Source organism: Ambystoma mexicanum, chromosome 1q (assembly GCF_040938575.1).
Source record: "Ambystoma mexicanum isolate Mex_15411 chromosome 1q, UKY_AmexF1_1, whole genome shotgun sequence".
Classification (NCBI taxonomy): Eukaryota; Metazoa; Chordata; class Amphibia; order Caudata; family Ambystomatidae; genus Ambystoma; species Ambystoma mexicanum.
Window position 1 is genome coordinate 514,032,257 of NC_090922.1, and position 20,285 is coordinate 514,052,541.

General features: G+C 45.7%; 2 protein-coding genes across 7 annotated transcripts in view; one reads left to right on the plus strand and one right to left on the minus strand.

Annotated features, from left to right (window-relative positions):
- The window catches only part of LOC138530300 (guanylate-binding protein 1-like), a 478,878-nt gene extending 458,812 nt beyond the window's left edge, over window positions 1-20,066 (minus strand). The window contains exons 1-2 of one of the 2 annotated variants that reach the window (XM_069640899.1): window positions 19,941-19,958; window positions 202-281 (exon numbers count right to left, since the gene is read on the minus strand). The gene's annotated coding sequence lies outside the window, so the exon portion shown is untranslated. Of the gene's footprint in view, window positions 1-201; window positions 282-19,940 lie in introns of both variants that reach the window. The other variant, XM_069640898.1, reaches the window with a different exon arrangement.
- A 19-nt stretch (window positions 20,067-20,085) lies between these two features.
- LOC138530346 (guanylate-binding protein 1-like) overlaps window positions 20,086-20,285 on the plus strand; it is a 112,387-nt gene continuing 112,187 nt past the window's right edge. For 2 of the 5 annotated variants that reach the window (XM_069640902.1, XM_069640900.1), the window contains exon 1: window positions 20,113-20,221. The gene's annotated coding sequence lies outside the window, so the exon portion shown is untranslated. Of the gene's footprint in view, window positions 20,222-20,285 lie in introns of all 5 variants that reach the window. The other 3 variants (XM_069640901.1, XM_069640904.1, XM_069640903.1) reach the window with 3 other exon arrangements.

Genomic DNA, 20,285 nt, shown 5'->3' on the forward strand with positions numbered 1-20,285 from the left:
GTGTTTGTAGAGATGAAAAAAATCAATCCTTAAATATTTTCTCTATAGGTTTCGGGGTCCTTGCCCCCCCTTCTTCGGGAGTTATCTACTCAATTTCCTGATATCTACAACAAATAATCAATTATTGATGTTTTAGTAATATTTCACACTGATATTTCTTTTAGTATTCTGTCATTGATTATGTACTTTATATATAATCACCTGTATATGTTTCATCCATATGTCTATTCCACTGTTATGAATCATCTGTTACAATCGCCACAGGAGTTAGTTGGTTATCCCTAAAAAAAGTACCCAAAAAGGGTGTTAAAACCTCTCTGACCCATAGTTAAGGGCAATCAATACTTCTCTACCCCCTCTTAATTCACCCACACAGTGGAGTTTTTATTAGAGGCAAGTGCATTTTACTTTAATCAATAATCAAGGAGTTCTTTCCTTTATCAATTCCGTTGATTCGTGAGTGTTCCTCACTTAATTATATGTCATCAACACTTTCTGTTAGTTACTCTTACAGAGAGTCTCCATCTGTACACATAAAATAATGTCTTAAAATCCCCATCAAGGAGGTTAAGAATCCTCTCCCTGAGGTATAATATAAGATTGTCTAAGGTTAGGGTTAAATTCTTACCTTTATAATTTGTAGATGACCACTGGAGAGTATACTAAGGAGTTCTTCCTCAAGATACGAATGCCTGTTCATTTGGCAATAAAATGGGGTTCGTCAAGAATTGTATGAATATGTATCTTATAAGTGTCTAATTTCTCCCAAAGAATATGTTGTATGCAATTCTGCAGTTCTTTTAAGTAAGATCTTAAATCTCTCAATTGAAGTAGGGGGTGGACAACATCCCTAATTTCACCATCTTAATATTCATCCGTAGTTCCCCTTAGTGATTTGATCTATAGGATGTCAGGTATAAGCTTTTTAGAACCAGATCAATAATTACCCAAAATATGGTAAAATTCATGGTCTTTTTCCTTGTCTTACCTGTTTGAGTTTAGTGCACGCTACTTATCTTCAAAACAAACTGGATTCGCGTGGTACCAACAAATTGGCTGTTTTTTGTTTATACGCATCATCACGTAATATGTGATGACGTCATTCTGTAGTTTAACGTTTGCGGTTTTGTCCGCAAGTCTGTTAGTTAATTCTTCTCAATCTTAAATATTCCTGAATGATCTATCCAATGTTTTATGGATTTCAATTTGGAGTTTTTGAAAATTTAAATCAATTTGCTTGTCCTAAGCAAATCTTTTTAAGCATCTTTTAATGTATATGCGTATTGCTATATATAAGATAACCAATGGTATGGGATAGGCATAGATGTTGAGGGGTGTTAATAAGCGTTCATTAAGGTTCGAATCAAGTTATTTAGGATACTTTCTTGGGACAGTCATGTGATTAGATGGTATAATCATGACTGGAGGTCTCTGTACGTCAAATGATACAAGAAAATCATTGGTTTGAATATTTGTTAATGTTTTTAGGTTGTTCAAAAAATCTGTAGTATCCTTTAAGTACGTAGATGTCGCTTGTACTAACGGTTGTAAGTCTTTATCCACATAGATTGCCAGTGGATTAAAAATGCTTTCTGTTCCCTCAACTTTAGGTCTTAACAGTGGTGCCTTTAAAGTTTTATGAATTTTAGGTAATCCATAGAAAACTGATGTTATAGGGTGTTCATTTGTCAGATATTTTTGTGTTTTATATGAAATCCAATCATGTTCCAAAGCTTTGTCCAAAGTGGATTGAATTATTGCTGGAAATGGTCAAAAAATCCCAAAGGGGAGGCAACCAGACTAAACATATGGACCAAAGGGAGATCTTCTGGGTGGACGAACTGAACAGTTTAGCACCAATGAGATGAACGAGGAATACAATCTGGGAGTATTCCTGGGAACTGGGAGTATTTCTGTGAATTGATTCATTCGCACCAAAACAGGTTGTTGAATTTGATTTTCTTTGTACATATATGGAAATGTATGATAAACATAAGATTGTGAGCAGGATTGAAAACTTTTGATCATCGTGGGGGTTTGTCTCATCCACTCATTTTAGTAACAGCAACAACGTTAAATTCAATATTTTATGACTTAAAGATTAGAGTTGTGCAGTCATGATTATACCATCTAATCACATGACTGTGCCAAGAAATCATCCTAAATAACTTGATTCGAACCTTAATGACCGCTTACTAACACCCCTCAACATCTATGCCAATCCCATACCATTGGGTATCTTATATATAGCAATAGCCATATACATTAAAAAGATGCTTAAAGACTTCCAAGATGACCGCGAGCCATTAGGCATCGCGACCACCGAGCTCCAGACTCCCCAGGCCCTGCAAGCATCTTGACTGATCACTAGCCCTCCCCAGGCGATCAGAGCGGGGTGCATTGGCCCTCGGTCGGTGGCAGGGCCACAAAGCAGACATTCCAACTACCCGCCAAGGCGGGGGAGACTTAGTGCGGGCAGACCAGCAGCCCATTGGGTGGCCCTTCCCAGTGAGTGCATGGTGCCTGGACCTGGCCTGGAGGTGCGGCCGCAGCTATCATCTGGACCCCTGAGCAGCCCTCTGCTCCGATATTCCACATGTGCCGCCGGCCCCTGAGAGCCTCCCGCCTCGGCTCTTCCCGGTGCCTGAGGGTGCCCGGCCGCCTGTGGGATCCCGCAATCCGGACCTGCGGTGGCCGGGGTGGAGGTTGGCATGGCCTGCGAGGGGGGGGGGGCTGCACCCTGGAACCTACCTACAACAACGATTCCAGCTGCTGTGGGACCAGAGTCGCCTGCAGCATCTACCGGGCAACGCAATATCAGCAGACCCCACAGAGGACAAGCGTGGGCCTGGGAGGCCCTGTGACCGACTGCCTGTCATCTCGCCCGGGTGCTTCGTGCGCTGGGGGGCCCAGCGGAACAGCAACAATGGCACTCCACAATATTGCCTAATCAGAAGATTTTCTATCCGGAGGGACCACAGTGGGTGATCCTCTTGCCGTAGGGCCCCAAGACTTCGGCGACATGTCCAAGAATAAGTCCAAGGACACCCAGCCCCCCCCACAGACCGCCAAGGAGAGCACAGGAGGGAGCACTGGCCAAAATATGGGCCAAGGACAAAGAATCTCCAGGGAGCACGCCCCAGTGAGTGGTCTGCGGTGGATCCTCCGGCGGAACAGGAGGACATCGAACAACCGGTTACACAAACAACGCTGAAGCACCTTTTGGAGGACATAGTCGAGAAGATCACAACAGCTGACCAAAAGCAAATGGATGCTCTCAGAGAGGATTTAGCAGAGGGCCTTCAGGAGATCAAGAGGGATATTAACATGATAGAGGAAAGAGTGGATGCGAACGAGAGGGCGATCCAGGTCCTGGCCGAGGAAGTGTAAATCCCTGTTGGTTACATTGGCGACAGCTACATACAACCTGGAGCTCCAGGTGGAAGACTTGGAAAATTGGTCTAGGCGCTCAAATATCCAAATTAAGGCTCTTCCAGAGGACCCCCAGGATTTGCTCCAGGTGGTAAACAGAATCTTCGCTGATCTTCTCGACGCATAGGGGCCTTCAGATATGGTCTTTGACAGAATACACAGGGTAGGACCCAGAGGACAGAACCGGGTGCAAGACCAAGAGATGTCCTGGTGGCGATGCATAGTTATGTCCTGAAAGAGAACATACTCTCGAATGCACGGAAGGCTGGCCAGATTACGTACAACGGAGCAGAGATATCATTATATCAGTACTTAGCCCAAGCAACCTTAATCAAACGTAGAAAAATGGGACCAGTGCTGACCTACTTAAGGGTTCAGGATATACGGTATAGATGGCTGCATCCCTTTGGCCTGACTTTTGATTGGAAAGAAAAGTCCCAGAAAATCAATACATGTGAACAGGGCCTGGCCCTCCTGGGACTGGAGGAGGAGGCCCCGCCGCCACCCTCCCAATCCTCTACCCATTGGACGGGCTGTGGACCATGGGAGTGGTCTACTGCCCGGTATAAAAAAATCAAGGAAAAATGATGCCCACCCACACCTACGAGGACCGCCGACAAGGAAGGAACAGGAACCTCAGATCTGACGAGAGCACTACAGTTCCTGCAGAGGATGACTGGGGAGGGCACAAGAGCATAACACAGGATAGTCACGCCCACAGGTTTTTATTAAAGCACACAGAGGGGCCTTGGGGGGACGTGGGGAGGGAGACTCATATCTTGGAATGGGATAGGGATATCCTGCATTGGACTGGTTGGGGGGCTTTCGTAGGGATGACTCTCGAGGTTTCGATTCGAGGGGTGCCTTAGGCCAGACGTTACACCCTGCCCAGGGAGAGGGGGTGTGGAAAGGGGGTTTCGAGAGACCCGGAGCGCCAGAAGAAGTGAATCAGAACTTAGAGCCCTGGTGGAACAAGGGAGCCCCAGAGAGGGCGACGATACTATATTGTGTGAGTCCGAAATCAGGCCAGCTCTATCTCATACGATATGGCTACTACTGGAGTGATGAAGATCCTCTCCCTCAATGTCAATGGCTTAAAGACGCAGGTCAAATGCAAGATACTAGAGCGCTACATCAGGCCTCAAAAGCCCCGACATTGTTACACTGCAGGAGACCCACATCGGCTCTATAGACAGGGGGAGGGTCAAAATATGGGTTTACTTCAGGTCACTCCAAGCCACCCAATCTGACAAGAAAGTAGGGGTCCTGTTGGCTCTCAGGGACGGGTTAGACCTACATATTACAGGGAAGGACTCTGATGACCACGGTAGCTACTCTACATGCCCCAAATACAGCACAGGAACCCTTTTATTCAAACGGTTTTAGGAAAGCTTGAGAGCTTCGCCAAATTTCCTATCATCCTTACCGGCGATTTCAATATAGCATGGAACCAAGCCAAGGATAGGAGCGCGCGGGGCAGGCCTGCAGGGGAGACCGACCCAGGAACTAAAAGGGAGAATCAGTAACTTGGCCTTAGTGGATGCGTGGAGGGAGATACAAGGAGAGAAAGGGGGGTACACCTTCTATTCACATGCCCATTGCTCCCATTCAAGAATTGACTACATTTGGCTCTTAGCCACTCTCCTGGGAAGGGCTCTAGACATTTCCATAGGCACCACTGTTCTCCCTGACCACGCTCCCCCAACCATGACCTTGAAAGCAAAGGGGAGACCCCCAGGCTTGTGGAAATGGGACTACCCAACATCACATTTTAAAGATCAATTATTGGCACGGGAGGTAGACCAGGAAATAGAACATTTCTTCACAGATAATTCGGTAGGGGATACAACACTCCAAGTTAGGTGGAATGCCTTTAAAGCTACCTTCAGGGGGACAATAATAGCAATTAAAGCAAAAAGGGACAGGGAGCTGAGACTCGGAGAGGCACGACTAGAAGAACTTAAAGGGATAATGGCTAAATTGGGAATAAATCAAACCCCGGCTACCAAAGAGCGTACAGGGCAATCCATGGTCAACTGGACCTGATCCAGACTCGAGCGGCGGTACGGAACTTGCTATATCTTAGACAAAAATTCTACATTAAAGCCAATAAGGCGAATCATCTCTTGGCGAGAATGCTTAGAAGGGAACTGAGTGAGAAAACAATATTGAAAATTAAGGTGACGGGTGGGGGCACTAGTTCCAGGAATGAGGATATCGCAAGGGAATTCACACGTTTTTACTCCTCTGTATGTGCGGCCGACAATCCATCACAGACGCTCCAACTAAATTACTTAGACAGGGTCAATCTTCCCCACATATCTGAAGCAGAGAGAGAGGCGCTGGAAAGGGAAATCACGCAGGACGAGGTTAGGGCTGCAATCAGATCTCTACCCAACCTCGTCCCAAACACGTGTCGGCTGACCTTCACTTAATAGACAAAGTGTCTAAACCATATTTCAATGCAAATAAAAACTCTCATGTAATAACCACAGCAGAAACGAGGGAGATCCTTTCATAAACAAGGGTCCGAATACTTTCCTTGCAAGGTAACCAGGACGCTTTTGCTGAAACTTCCCCTTCAAGAGGTATTGGGTTTGCCTCTTCCAACCTGTGACTTTGCAGAAACAGATGATTCCAAGGGAACTATTTGCAGAGCATAGCACAGGAGTGTTCACTTTCTAGAACCCTGTTTTTAACTCTCTACCTTGTTATGGACCAATCCACTGTGACATTTTGCTTATATAAGGGGGGGTGCCCTCCCCTTGATTGATTCATCTTTGGACAGTACTTGAAGAAGGATTCACTGGAACCTGATTGGGAGTACAGTCTATTCCAAAGTCCTCTGCCAGAGAGGTGATGACAAGGAGCTCCAAGGAAGAGGTAAACTCTAATCCCTCACCATCCCCAGGGCTTAGTTGGGATGACCAGCTAGCTGGGCAAAGTCCATGCAACTGAGGCCCTGGTACCCAGGACCCTGCACATTGGAGGGGATAGAACCGTGCAAGTGCTCTCTACAAGTTTTCCAGGTTGGGAAGGGCGGAGGCAAGGACTCACCTTGCCCCTGAGACCCTGGACTGGTTCTGCATGAGTTTCCTAAGAGTAGAATGTTCCCCATAGGAGTCAACAGAAAAAAAGTAAATAGGTAAATCTGCATGGATCTTAAAATTGCCAATAACCCCAGACCATACCCATTGGATTTCAAACGGAGGGCCAAGGGTGACAAGCTGGTCTACACCAGCTCAAATCACTACAGAAGGTGCATAGCTCATAAAGAGCCCACATGCGCACAATGGCCATCAAAAGAACATGCCCTGAAACATTTCTGGTTAATTGCGAGAGTACCATGCTTTGAGTTTATCTAAAAATATGTTATACCCACTAAGGTAACAATTAATCTTTTAGCACAATTTCTTTTCTAGTCCAACTTTTGTTTGGGACTAATGAACATGCCTTCAACTCCAAAAAAGAGTATCTGTCGCGTTAGACCAGTCTAGGCCAAACTGAAAACAACAAGGCTAGAAAGTATAGTCAAAGGCACTGTCCATAACTGTGACACAAAGGTTTCTGTGAAAAATGCAGAATATTAATGAGGGCTGGTTAGGAAAATATAATGCATATTTTTAAAATCAGTGTGGGTTTGGTATTTTGGGGGAATTACCGGCAGACCGCCTATTTGTGCCCATGTATTTTTCTTCAGTCTGAACTTCGGGGACGATGGAGAGCATCCAGATGCATCTGAGTGAGAAGGAGCGGCTGCAGGCTAGAGGCAGTAGAAATGCAGCACTTGGGCATTACTGCTCTCCTGGACAGATCTTTACAGGCCGGCCCCACTACCTGCCAATGACAGACGGCCACCGGCCCATAGAGGCTTTTAATGATCCCATACAGCTGCAGGGGGCGGAGGAAGGCTGTATGAAGAGGCAGAGATCCTGGCAGCAGCACAATCGGTGATCAAGTAGGAGTAGGGATAGAGGGCGTTAGGGTGTGTGTGTGTGTCCTTGACATAAGCATACACTAAGGACAGAAGCGTACAACCCCTCTGCTGATGCATACAAAGTAGGGTATTTCATATCCTGGGGTAGGGGCAATGATGCAGCTACTGGAGGGGTGGGGAAAGATTAAACAGACAAAGCTAAGAGAGTTCTGCACACCCCTCCACTGGACATGCTTGCCCTCACTTACATGGAGTTCATTGCCACCAAACCGCAATAGTCACTGTGGCCCTGCAATCACGTGCCCTCGGGAATGGTTAAGTACTGTGCATATTAATCTTGAGAATTCTTCAAAAGGGAGTGTCAAGCGTCCCAGTTCATAGTCCAAATTAATGTCAGCGTTGCTCCTGCAAAGTAAAGTTCAGAGTGCAGGAACTTCACTGCAAGCACATCATTCTGCAGAGACATTGTCAAGATAACACTCGCTTTTGCCTGGAATCTTCACCTTGGTGTGTGGACTGATCTGCACAAGGTAGGACTGTTCTTGGTGTCGGGGACATGAAACTGGAGAGGAATGGCTCCACTTGTTTCCTATGGCAGCATAACCTGAGCCCAACCTGCCTGGAATGCCGCTCCTTCATCTGACAGCTCACTTACCTCTGGACCCGCACAACCCTTCTCTCACCCATGATGCCTGGTGGCGACCCGACCCCCACAGTTTTAATCTTTGTGGAATGTTGACCCGGAGCGAAGATAATGGAAATGAGTTTGCCTTTGTGTTCGCTTTGGTCTGATCTGCAGGGCGGATGATACTAAACATGTAAGCCCAACAGGGACTCAGTCTCTAGCATACAGATGCTCAAAGTGGGTCCAAGGATTGGGAGCGGTACGAGAGAGACAGACACAATAAAATTCAGACACTAAATCATTCTTTCAAATCGCCTCCTTCATAAACATTGTGCAATCTAGTAATTAGTGTTCAATAGTTTTGTGTGTTATTTCTGGAGTTAAATTGCAAACCAGAGAATTGCAGGTACGGTTCCATTTAAACAAAAGGCGACCTACTTAAATGTCCTGATATTTTCCTTTAAAAAGTAGTGCACACCTCAGAAGCGCTGACCCAAGAAAACAGACCTGATGAAAAGCGCTTTCGAGGAAAATGTGCACACCCTGATTACAAGTGCCAGCACTAAGCTGATGGTGATAGGGTGGCTGCCTATCACCTAGAACCCTAAGTCCCACCCCTAGACTGTCTAAGGGCTGTTTCTATGACTTCCAGGTAAATAGAGACGTTGTGCTTTTTATCTTTTGCCTAAGTAAATATCAGCAAACCTATGCTACTTTTATAACTGCATGTGCTGTGTTTTATAAAACGCAAACCAAGCTCTGAAACTATGGAGCGCTGTACAAATAGGGAGAACAGAAATAGGCTACAATGATTGACACAATCGATATGCACACAATCGATATTTGTATCTGCTAGAAATCGAGAACAAAACGACAACCTGCTCTGTTGTGTTGGCTAAAACTGTATTCCCACCTTTCTTTGTCTTCTATGAGGAAGAAAGAAAGGTCTGTTCCCTTTTAATTCCTAGAAAGCTCCACGTTTGGGAAGTCTTTAAGCAACTCCGTAGAACTAGAGGGCCAACATTCTGTGCCTATTGATAGCACAAACTGAGGCAGCCATGGACGCCATGCTGGTGGACTAGAAGCAGGAGAATCCCCAGCATTTCCTATGGAGGAGGCTGCAAACATTTTTTTTTCATTTACAGCTTTGTTAATATACAAATAAAACCCAGTTTCTCAAAATAAATACAGTGCATGTATGTTTTTTCAGTCAGAGGTGGCCTCAAATATAAATTGTGATGGAATAATATGCTCAACGATTTCCCACTGTACTCCAACCTCTCCATTTCTGGCCCTAGACACCAATATTCATTCTTGTTTCATTCTTCTTCTTCTTTCGCTTAATGCGTAACAAATTTTCCAGATCTGTAAATTGGAAGATGTTGATATTTTTTTCTTGTGGTTTGAAAGGGCATGGGCCTGACCTTGTTATCCTTTTGTTGTCAGTCATGGGTCAAACTGAATTGTTGGGACAGCGACTGGTATTGTGTCTTCATATTGCTCAAATGTATTTGAAAATCACAGACCATTTCCCCCCTGACATGGATCTTGTGATGCTGGAAATGCATTGGACGGACAGGGCCTCATGTCCTTGTTCTGTACTCCCTTATCGTGTGTGTTCTGTGTTGTTTTCTGCACAGGAGTCCATGTGGGACCCATGGGTGGGGGTACAACCCTGTACCCCAAGTGTTTGTTTTTGGGCACCTGTGTGTGGCCCACAGAGCAGGTTATGGGCTGGTGGCAGCTCCATCCTGAATTGACAGGTGCTCTGAGTAGCCTCCATTTTGGGATACCCAGGCCCTGCCATAGGAATCAGTGGATTCCTGATAGGAGACAAGGTGGCCCCTGTGGCCTCTTGGTTTCTACTACCTGTTACCTTGTTTTCCCAAAGTCCTGGGAGGCCCTGACGCTGTCCCTTCCCCTGACTGGCTGTTGGGTGGAAGAACCATATGTGGTATTGTGGAGAAGTCCAGGCCAGACTGGCTGGAGCCTTCCCTGTGACTGTATGTTGTGGGTACACTATTGGGGTGGGACTTGGGTGAATGGAGTGTGTGACCAATATGCATTCCATGTTATGGATGTCTGTATCTGTGTGTGTGATACAAAGAATGAGACAGCCATGCCCGAAACTGACATGCAGGCAATGTGGTGTGCTGAAAGGCTGTGTGTCTTGGTGGAAGTGAATGGCCTGAATGCACTGTGAGCCTGATTGGCTGCCTGCCTGCATGAATGCCCTTCTAACTGATTGACTGACTGAGCTTGGCTCAGCAGTGTGAATGGGGGACAGATGTGTATATCTGGGGACGTCTCACTTACCAACATGTTTCAGAAGCTCAAGTTGGAACTTAAAGCTACTTATCCTTGAAGCCCAGCTGGAAGAAGAATTGCTGCTGCTTTTCTTCGACCCGATCTGAAAGCTGTTGAGTCTGTCGAGGACTGATCCGATAGAGGACATTGCTAGGAGACCTCTCCCTCGAGCTACGAGGGAAGCTGATCTTCATCGAGGCACCCTGGAAGCCAGTCCCGAAAGACTGTCGACCGGAGACTGGGTCCGCTGAGAAATCTTGAAGTAAAGCACCCGGACATCGAGGCCCCCGAAGTACATTGCCGTCATTCTGAGGATTTGCGTAACCGCTGGAAGCCAGTCGAGTCGTGTTGCACAGAAGCGGGGACAGCTTGATGCTGTGCCGCTTGACCACCGGAGCCGCAATGCTCCACCTTTGCCTAAGAACATTTAAACCAAAGGGCTGCCTTGCCATCACCGTCAACCGCTTTGTCCCACCGGAGAAAGTCGAGGTTGTTGACGACCGAGGCGAATCCCCCTGTGGGTTTCCCGCCACCCGAAGTCCACAAAGACGCTGACAAGTGAAGATCCAAAGTCAAGCCATGGTTGAGTCCTGATCAAACGACATCAGACGCCGATCCTCGATGTTGCACTGCCGGGTCTACATTCTTTACTGAGTCTTCTTTGCGGCACTGTCTTCCTCGAGGACTCCCGGCGCCGAGGTTCATATTTCTTCGAGGACTCTCAATGCCCTGTGGCTCCTGCTTTAAAGGGAGTCCACCCTCGAGGGATCCGTCGACGAAACTCTGCTAACTCAGGTACATTGGGTTAGTGGAACATTTTTGACCAGGAAACAAGACTATTTTAACATTAATGGACTGGGCTTGTTAATACACTTTATTACAAGTTGCCCAGGTGGGGGAATCCTCACTCAGAACTGCCTCTAGGTAGAGGGGGGTCAGTATTCTGCCATTGTTTAACCTAACGTGTCTTCCTTCCTATGTCCTATGCTGACACACATTACTGTTTGATTTGTATGCCATTAGAAACTGTCAGCAGTTGGTTCATTTTAAAGGAGTCAATAGTTAAGAGTGGTACCACATAGATATTGTATATATTTGCAATATTAGATTTGCCAGAGTACAAAGTGTGTTATTAATTGATGCATATATATTGAACCTTATTTTTATATAAAAGAACTGTGTTAGCACATAACAGTGTGGGACATTCCTTTGTGGGGGCTTGGGGACTACACTGTAATTAAGTACCAGCCTGCATCACCTCCCGATATGATATGATCTGATAAGGCATTTATAACGCGCCTATACAGAAGTGTTTCAAGAGCTTGCCCCTTGGTTGCTCTTCCTTCGCTACCATATAGAGAACCTTGGCTGGGGTGCTCTGTGCTTCTACTCTGCCACAGAGGGCAGGAGTACAGATTACCCTCCTCCAGTCTTTACAGACCTGTAATAAGTAATATAGAAAACACTTCCCTTGAAGCAATTTCCCAGACTTGGCAGCACTAGGTAAGAGGGTAACATGGGTGGAGTGAGAATGAATGTACGTATTTGTGAGGAAAAATGTAAAGTGTGTACTAGCTGTATCAATGGAAACGTACCCAGCAGCCTGCATACACGGAACCCTAACAATCAATGTGAGTTACATGACATAGCTGCTTGAATCGCCCTGAAAGGTACCTGGCTCACTGTTTTCTTTGAAACCACACATTAGCAAAGACGGTAGGTGTAACTTTGGTAATGAAGAACATAGGATGTCTTTGGAAAGACACCAGTGGACAAAACAAATCATACTTTCATCATGTGCAAAGCCAGACCTGTTGACTTTGCCAGTGGTGGTTGCTGTGGGTTCGCCTTTGAAGGGAATTCCCAGTACTTCCAGATCAAAATATTGGGTACTTAGAAATGACAGGGTGGTGCATAACAATCTGCAGGCTGTGTGAATCAATGGCGTTGAAATACATTTTATTTCAGTTGGTGTCTGTAGGATATTGTTTTTTAGGCTCACATTACTGTTTATGCTGGAATTGTAGGCTTTCATTCTGGATCAGGATTATAAAGCTACAATCATACTCTTTGTGTTCAACATGTTTCTACCATGATTTATATACATTGTTAGGTTGGTTTGTGAGTTGAGTACTTTTAAAGTCATTATTTTATGTATTCAAGCCCAAAAATGTAAAAATATTTGTACCAATTTTAGCTGGGAAGATATGTGGTCAAGTGCCAGAATTTCAGTGTAGGAGAAAATCATAGCTTCCCCGCTTAACCAAAGTGTGTGATCTTGGACAACTCACTTAATCACATTGTAACTTATCTGGCAAAACTGGGAGCCCTAGAAGGGATTCATTTAGCAGTGTATGCCATTCCAAAAAAAAGCCTCACTTTTATTCGTGTTGCTCCGTATATAACAATAGTGACAATGCATAGTCACCATAAAAACAAGTATTTGATGTTTGCAATGATGTGTTACATTTCAATTGCTGTTGCTCTCATAACCTGCCAAGCACTCCTTCGCACTCTCAGCTAAATTAAAAATGGGCCACGAAAATACAACGTTGTGCTGCAAGATGTCCTTTCCACCAATGGGGGGTGGAGAGAAGCACTCCCTCTGCTGGGTGCAAAATCTCTCCCTTAACTGTTCCCAAATGTTGGATGGTATTATGGTTGAGATATGAATATACTGTTATGGTTGTCTTGCTGTTTGTAGCACTCACTTTAAAATGTATTTTACCTAAAGCTTGGCACGTTGCTGTACTTTGTTGTTCAGCACGGATTACATGGACATACACACAAAAAGTTTCTTTCAATAATGTTGAAAGCCCCCTGTCATACATGCCCAATTTTCTGTTCAATATCATTTATATCACATTTACCTGCAGAGGGACAGATTCTATAATAAAACATACAATTGATAATGCTTAATACTGCAAATATATGTGCTATTGAAAAAACAACAATGCTATTGACAGTTAACAAATGTAAAACGCATCAACATCTGAAATTCTAAAGAATTGTTCAGTAAGAAAAACACATACAGATCTGAAAATACGTTAAATGTGCCAAACTGACACGTGAAATAAAATCTAATTTGTGCAGGTCCCCCTGTTACTCATAAAATGCAAGACAGCACACAGGATGGAGATTTTTGTTTCAAACTGCTGCTGGGTACCCAAGAAAGTGAAGGATTCCAAGGCTGCTGTAACCACGAACATGGCGTCCTGGGTTTACACAGAGCTGTAACTAAGAGCATGGCGTCCAGGGCTGACACAGATTCCTGTGGAATGCTGGCCCTCTAGTTCTTTATTAGAACTTAGTGGCAACTGCTCAGATATTCGTCCTGTCTTTTAAAAGCAATGCAAACAATGGATTGTGGGGAAGGCTGAGGGTCTTCATATATCACAGATGGGACGAGAAGAGAGGGCCATGGAGGGAATGATCTTTAAATAGCAGATAAAATATGTGCATTGACATAAAATCTCACTGCAAAAAAGTACCTGTATGCACTCAAAAAACAGGTCCAGCTCAATTGTTTAATCACAGAAGCTCTAATCTAAAAGGCCAAGTGATATGGGACCCGCTGACTTCTTACATGAAGGTAAACCTATATAAAAGGTGAAATCAATGATTTCCAAATGAATGTCCTAGATTAAAGAGAACTGGAACAGTGTAAGCTATGTAGGTGAAGAAAAATATTGAACATTCTGGTTCCTAATTCACAGTGTCAAACATGGTGGTGGCTTTTAAGAAAGCAAAACAGAGAAGAGGACACATCTATTTGTTTTACAAGAGAATAGAATGTTGATTAAAAAAAAGAAATTCCCCTGAAAAACATCCTTGAATTATTAGAATGAAGGAGAGAAACCGGTTGGGTCAGAACAACAATGATGCACGTAATAGGACGTTTTTTCATTAGAGTAGGGAATTTGGGAGATCATTGTATGGAAAATAAACAGTTCACCAAAAATGTTATGAATGGCCCCAGTTACCATGCGAAAGGTTGATTTAGAATTAAACATGGATGTATGCAAGGCAATGTGGTAATTGTGTGCATGCCTTCGTGCATTGCAGGCATTCGTGCAAATGTTCGTGCTGTGCCAATACCTCGACATCCTCTCTTCCTCATCACAGTACTTACTCGATAAAGGCCATCTGCTTTCCCAACAGAACCCTTTCCCAAAAATCTTCTCTTTCTTTGGCCTCCTCCACTCATAGCCTGAAGCATAAGGCACCTGACCCATGCCTTAATCCTATTGTTTTTCCTTTCTGTCTTTCCAGACACTGAACCTGGGAGAGGCCTGCTGGGCTGGTCCTTTATTTTCCTGAAGATTTTGACTCGCCTGCTGGGCTTTGCGAGTCTATAAATGCTGTTTTGTGATTCGCCGCTCAGTTCCTGCTGGACTTGGGCTTCCCGAGGGTAGGACAATCCCAGGTGTGAGGAGTATAGGGCACCCTGGGAGGCTCTACTGGGCACACAATGGGCAGTCATGGTCATTGGAGGAAGGAATGCTGCACGACAATGTGTGGTTCGTAGACAAGGATCCTTGAGGTCACAGTGACAAGCGAATTAGGCTGCAGTCATGGTTTTATTGTCTTTGTGTACATGGCCACTATTCTGTGTATGGGGGCTAGTGGATTCCCCAATCTCGGTTTTGCAACCAACAGAGCTTCTTGCAGGTTCTGCTGGACTTCCCAGTCTCTTGGTGGTGCAGCCCCTAATGCAGCAGAGGCATCTTGAGCATGGCTTAGCAGGAGAACACATTTCTGGGGACTCCTCTCAGCACGGTAGACAGGTGGGTGGTGCTACGGGGGATCAGGCCATCTCCCGTTCCATCCCAAATTGACAGGAGTGCTACATGGGGATGTGTGGATTGCAGACACCTCTCCAAGGAGCCAGACGCAGTGAGTAGGAGAGACTGGGACTGAGGTCATGGTGTTATTCTCTACATCTCATGTACGTGGCCACTAGTCTGTGTATGGGGTCTAATGGTGCCCCACTCAGGGGCCAACTGGGTATCAAAAGTGGCCCTGGAAATGTTTTTCAAAGTGGCCCCAAATTAAACTCTGCGAGCAAATCCAACCCCATAAGTGGGGTTCTAAGGGTTCTACCACAAGATAAATTGAACAAAATGGGTCAAAATAGTGAATTTTAAAGCATATTTATGCTAGCTAGAGATTAAAAAAGCAGCAAACATGTAAAATGAACTGAGATAGAAGATGTGCTAAGAGTGAGGAATACCACTCGAGGTTTTACAACAGATTCTTTACTTCAAGCTGATGTGGGGAATTAGGACAGAAAGAAGGAAGATGGCAGGTTGCACAGGATACAGGGTAAGAGGTGCCAGAAACCACTGTACCCACATAAATGAGGACCACATAAAAGAGTTTCAGGGTGCCAAGGCACACAGGGAAATCTGCAGAGTTCCCTAGAGTCCAGTCCCCCATGTTTCCTAACCTCAGGTTTAACACCGCCAAGGCTTCTTGCAGGTTCTTCCCCGGTTGCAGCAGTGACAACTTAGGCATGGCATAGGGGTTGAGCGACACTTTGGGAAATGTTTCCACAACACTGTAGACAGGATGCTGGTGCTGCTGGGAGAGCCCTATCTCTGCCCCTCGCCCCGAAATGGTAGGAAGGAGCATTGCATGGGAATGTGTGGGTGGCAGACGCTCCTCCAAGGTGCCTTAAAGTCATAGTGATTTGGGAGGTCAAGACTGCTGTCACTGTGTTATTCTACGTATCTCATATGTTGCCTCTAGAATGTGTATGGAGTTTGGTGGTTCCCCATTCCTAAGTTCAATGACATGGCCTCTTGCAGGCTCTGCTGGGCTTCATGTTTTTTTTCAAGTAGATACAAATCTGGGTCCTGCCTTCCAACACCGCCTCCCCCCACTACCCTCCAAAAAAAGAAAAAGAAATGTGGGAGAGAGGCTTTCAGTGCTGCCTCAAGGTAAATTTGGCAGGCGGGCAGACCTGAAAGCTTCCCCATCTCCCGCCTTCACTCACTCGCTTGTTGTTGTTTATTTTACCACCCGCCGGACAGAGTTTGATCTGGATAACAGTTCTATGTTCATTCATCCCCAGTTATTTTCCACTGTGCTTTTTGGCAAACGTTTTTGCCTGAAAAAATGAATTGAATTTCTTTATTTGGGAGGTCCCCCCAAACCCCTACTCCCCTATTGTTTATTCTCTATTCCCCACTCCAACCTATCCATTATATGCCCTTAAACCCCCTCCCTCCTCAATATTTTTCGATGAGTTTTTTCGAGCAAAATGTTTCGGCAAAAAAGCTGCGAGAAAACAAATTGCTGATGAATGAATACTCTGGATAACAAGGGGAAGATGGTAGAGGTTCTCTGCAAGGCACCAAGGCCTGGGGAATGAGGTTCTGTGTTGGCAGGGATGCTCTTCCTTTCCTTGCGAATGTTTGCCCACTGGTTACTAGGCTAACACTGCAAACACAACAGCTGAAAGTAATTGCGTACCAGGCAGCTCTCAAGTATGGATCACATTCTGGAATGGATTGTCCAGACCCGTTTTGTTACCTTTTTTTCTTGCGGGAATCGATTTGACCTCCAACTGATTGTGTCAGTTTCATGCTCTGAATATTTATAATGGAAAAAGTGAATGTAATGGAGGAATTGCTATGGAGTAAAAGTGTTGTTATCAGCGGAATACGTTTGTAAAATTAATTTGGAATTGGTGGGAACTGTCCATGTATGTCATTATTTGGCTACTGTTTCGGTAGAACCTGCATCACACAATGCGTTAGGCATTGAACTGTGAGCCCCCCAGATGCGAGTTTGGTTCCCACCCAGGGCCGACTCTTAAAAGTGGGCATGCTACATCTAAAAAAAAAACGATATTGAGAGATTTTCGATGCACAGCATTTCGCACCTGCTTATCATGAAAGGATTGCAGAGACATCATCACTACAGGGCCGCAGTCCCTCTAGAAGTGGGAAGGGACTTTAGGGCACGGGTTCATAAAAAAGGCAGTATCTACTTGGGAAGGCAGAGGGTTGGAGATTACTGGTGTTGAGCATTTTTTAAGGGGATACATGCACAAACTGCTTTTTATGATGTATTCCTGATTTTATGGTCGGGGTGGTTCAGCCATTGTGAGGATTTATAACACGCTGGATAGTGTTCAGTTACTGGCTATGCCTTGTTGCTTGGTGTGCCATGGCTGCCCTAGCGGGTTGGGTTTCCTGGCATTGTTGTAGGTTGCATCAGGTGGGGGTGAGTGCTTCTGGATCCGCCTCCTACCTTTCCCAAGTTTCTGACCAGTCTTGGGGGGAGAGGTGGTGCTCCCCTCCTCCTTTGTTTGGGTGGTGATGAGTATCAGGGATACAAGTTTCCTCCTGTCTGGATCAAATAGGGTGTCTCGTGGTTGTACGTAAGGTAGCTCGGTTGTTAATTTGGCAGCCTCCTGAACTTAGCCCTGTCAGGACGTTGTCCGTTTCTGTCTTGTCTGGACAGGGACCCTGTTCTCAGGACTTCCCTGGCCCTGGTCTTCTTTTCCTCCAGGGGTGTCCTTAAAGTGGCCTACACTGCTTTCAGAGGTTGGGGAGGGCCTAAGAGTTGAGTCATTCCGCCTCTACCACAGCAGCGTCAGACCTCTGTGGCTCGTGATGGCATTGCTCCAGAGCCCTGAAAATGGTCTTTTCGTGAGGTGCGTTGGGTATGGTGCCACTGAAGCTGTCTGGGAGGGTGGATATAGATGCCCGTTCTTAGTAGAATCCTTAAAATTGTGGGCAAATGGTGTGGGCAGTAACCCTCAGTGATTTACAGTACTGCAAGAGGTGAGGTGGAGTCTATGAGTTATCCCAAGCCTCTTCCCCCTCCAGGTGGAATGCCGACTCTCTTTCGGTTTCTACCTTCTTCCTGCAGAAGGAATATGTCCTGTTATTGTTGTGTGGTAGTGTGACATGTTTAGAATATTGGAACATCATTGAGAAGGGTCTCCTTGTCAGAACCCCAATACTCTGGGATGGGGGAGGAGAGCTTCTAATCTGGGCACTCTTTGGCACCTGGTTCTTGCCGCATTTGGAGCGTTATTTTTCAGCCCACTTGAGAAGAGTCTCAAGGGGCAGCAGTCTGCAGGGCATGATTTATTGTTGGTGACTTTTTGAGACACCTGCACCCGGTTCAGTGAGTTTCTCCCATTGGTGGCCTTTGTTCCTATGTGGGGGTCAGGGTTTAGGAGCCCTAGCATCCTTTCTTGCCTCTTTGAAGAGTACCTGCACTGGTGCTCACTCATCTCCCCAGGACCCTGGAAGCTTTTTATAGCCCTTTGTCCTCCTTTTTTCCACTGATTGGGCAGTCCCACGCTTGGACCTCCGCTGGGCAGTACTCTGGGAGTTATTCTCTGGTGCAAGGCCTTTTATGGAGGGCTCTTCCCAGTCATCTAGCTCTGGGAAGAGCATTTCAGTGGTTACCTTTTTATGCTACATTGAATGCTTGTCCCCTGTCATGATCAGTTATTCCTAGGGGCCCACGAGTTGAGGGTTGCTTTCTTCCCTGGTCTTTGCCTGGGACTTCTGTGATTCTCTGGACATCCCAGGGGGTGTGGCTGTTTAGGGCTGGGGCCATTGGCTGACCTGAAGTAGACCTGTTGAACCTTCTTGCTGGGCATCTATCCATAGCGCTTGGCTTTACCCCTCCGATGTTGGTCTACATGAGGATGTCCTTCACCCTCCCCCCATCCTTTTGTCTCCCACTTGCTGGTGACTCTACAGGGAATAGCTACTGTGCCCGCTGTGCAGCGGGCAGGTCATTACGTTTTCGTTTCTATTATGTGCCGGTCGATTCTTGGTATACTTCATAGAGTAAATACTGGGTCGAGGAAGGGAGGGCATGGAGGTAATGCTCTGATTACTTACCCCTAATCTTCATTACCCTTAGTCCTACGCTTCTTTGTCGGAAAGCCAGCTCTCTCCCCGGTAGTAAGATCATCCTGGTTCCTTTGGTATAGCCAGGAGGATTATAGGACAGGTCAGGTCCTTCATACCCCGGGATGCGAGGGGGACAAGCCAAAGAAAAAGATTTGGGAAAGGTTTCTGCCAGAAAATGGATGGCCTCTACAGAATAAATACTGTGACGAGGAAGAGTAGGGCTACGTATAATGAAGATTTCCTGTAAGTATTTAGCTATGTCCAAACTTTATCAATGTATTTCAAATGCACTAAAAGGTAGGGCGGGTGTTGGGTCAGCCTCACATTTGAAAGAGTGGCCGAGGTCGTCACAGGATGGATTTCCAGACGGTCGAGCTTGTTAGCCCAGGGTGGTGGTTGGGGGGCATGGCATATAAGTGAGAGCTTCCCTCAGAGGCGATTCTGCTCTGTCATGCCCCTTTTTGTGCCTGCTGGTTATGCCCTCTCGGTCGCACACTTGCCAACCCTGCAGAATTCAGCAGCAGGCTGCTGCTTTTAAGGACGCCTCACCATATACAGATTTCTTTAACACATCCTACCACGTTTATGGTATTAAAGGATAGCCCAGGAGTGGTCACATCTGTAAACCACGCTCTTTTTTGAATGGCCCGTAGAGTGTTTTTAAAATAATAAATTGTAGGTAGATGTAAAAAGATTATGTATCATCTATCAGCATTATGCTCATTACTATTTTGAAATGTGAAAATCTTACCTCTTTTTCGTCAAAGAAATGGGGCAAGCATACACTTTAAACTCCCCTGGCTGTCTCGTTTACTGAAGCGGAGAGCGCTTTTGGAGCTCTGCGGCACTGTTTTCTTGCACAAGCGTTCAATAGCGAAAGTGACACTTCGGAAGTATTTGGTTTCGGTTTCATTCTTAATCAGATGCGGAGAAAGGAGGGGCTTCTGCGCACCAGAGAGAGTTCAGAGCGGCGGTTCAGCAGCCGTCCTTTCAGACGAGTTCTCGTTCGCGAGGAGACTGTGTTGTATTCAGGTCAGTGTCATATTTTTCTTGATATATATTCGACTATTTCCGTTACGTTTTGTGGTTATAAGTT